The sequence below is a fragment of the Epinephelus moara genome, chromosome 6, assembly GCF_006386435.1.
Source record: "Epinephelus moara isolate mb chromosome 6, YSFRI_EMoa_1.0, whole genome shotgun sequence".
Lineage (NCBI taxonomy): Eukaryota > Metazoa > Chordata > Actinopteri > Perciformes > Serranidae > Epinephelus > Epinephelus moara.
Window position 1 is genome coordinate 4,695,279 of NC_065511.1, and position 927 is coordinate 4,696,205.

General features: G+C 38.4%; 1 pseudogene; it reads left to right on the forward strand.

Moving 5' to 3' along the window:
• The window catches only part of LOC126391649 (uncharacterized), a 31,948-nt pseudogene that overhangs the window by 15,684 nt on the left and 15,337 nt on the right, over positions 1-927 (forward strand).

Genomic DNA, 927 nt, shown 5'->3' on the forward strand with positions numbered 1-927 from the left:
TTTTTACTCGATTACACGCCACTCAGCAACAGTTACTATACTAGATGTTTATCAGATAGTGCTGTCGCAAAATTTAAGGAAATGATTACTCCGTCGTTAAATTCAATACCAAGTCCTTCAGTAACAGAGGTTTCCCGTGCCGACTTTAACCTCTCCCGAATTGATCATCTTGTAGATAGTGCTGCAGGCTCACTGCGAACAACACTCAACTCTGTAGCTCCTCTTAAAAAGAAGTTAACAAAGCAAAGAAAGTTCGCTCCTTGGTATAACTCTCAAACCCGTAAGTTAAAACAAATATTGCGAAAATTTGAAAGGAATTGGCGATTAACCAAACTGGAAGAATCTTGTTTAATCTGGGCAGACAGTCTCAAAACGTGTAAGAGGGGCCTCCGCAATGCCAGAGCAAACTATTACTCAGCATTAATAGAAGAAAACAAGAATAACCCCAGGTTTCTTTTCAGCACTGTAGCCAGGCTGACTGAGAGTCAAATTTCTATTGAGCCTTGTATTCCCCTTTAGCCCTTAGCAGTAATGATTTTATGAGCTATTTTAATGACAAAATTCTAACTATTAGAGGCAAAATTCATGACCTCCTGTCCTCAGATAGTACCTATCTAACCTCAAACACAGCTGTATGACCTAATATATATTTAGATTGCTTCTCCCCAATCTCTCTTCAAGAATTGGCAGCAGTGATTTCTTCATCTAAATCATGAACGTGTCTCTTAGACCCCATCCCAAGGATACTTAAGCTAACTACTAACTCTTACCTTTAGTTAACACTCATATATTAGATATGATCAATATATCCTTATTAACAGGCTATGTACCACAGTCTTTTAAGGTAGCTGTAATTAAACCTCTCCTAAAAAAGCCCACCCAGGATCCAGAGGTAGACCAATATCTAATCTTCCCTTTCTTTCAAAG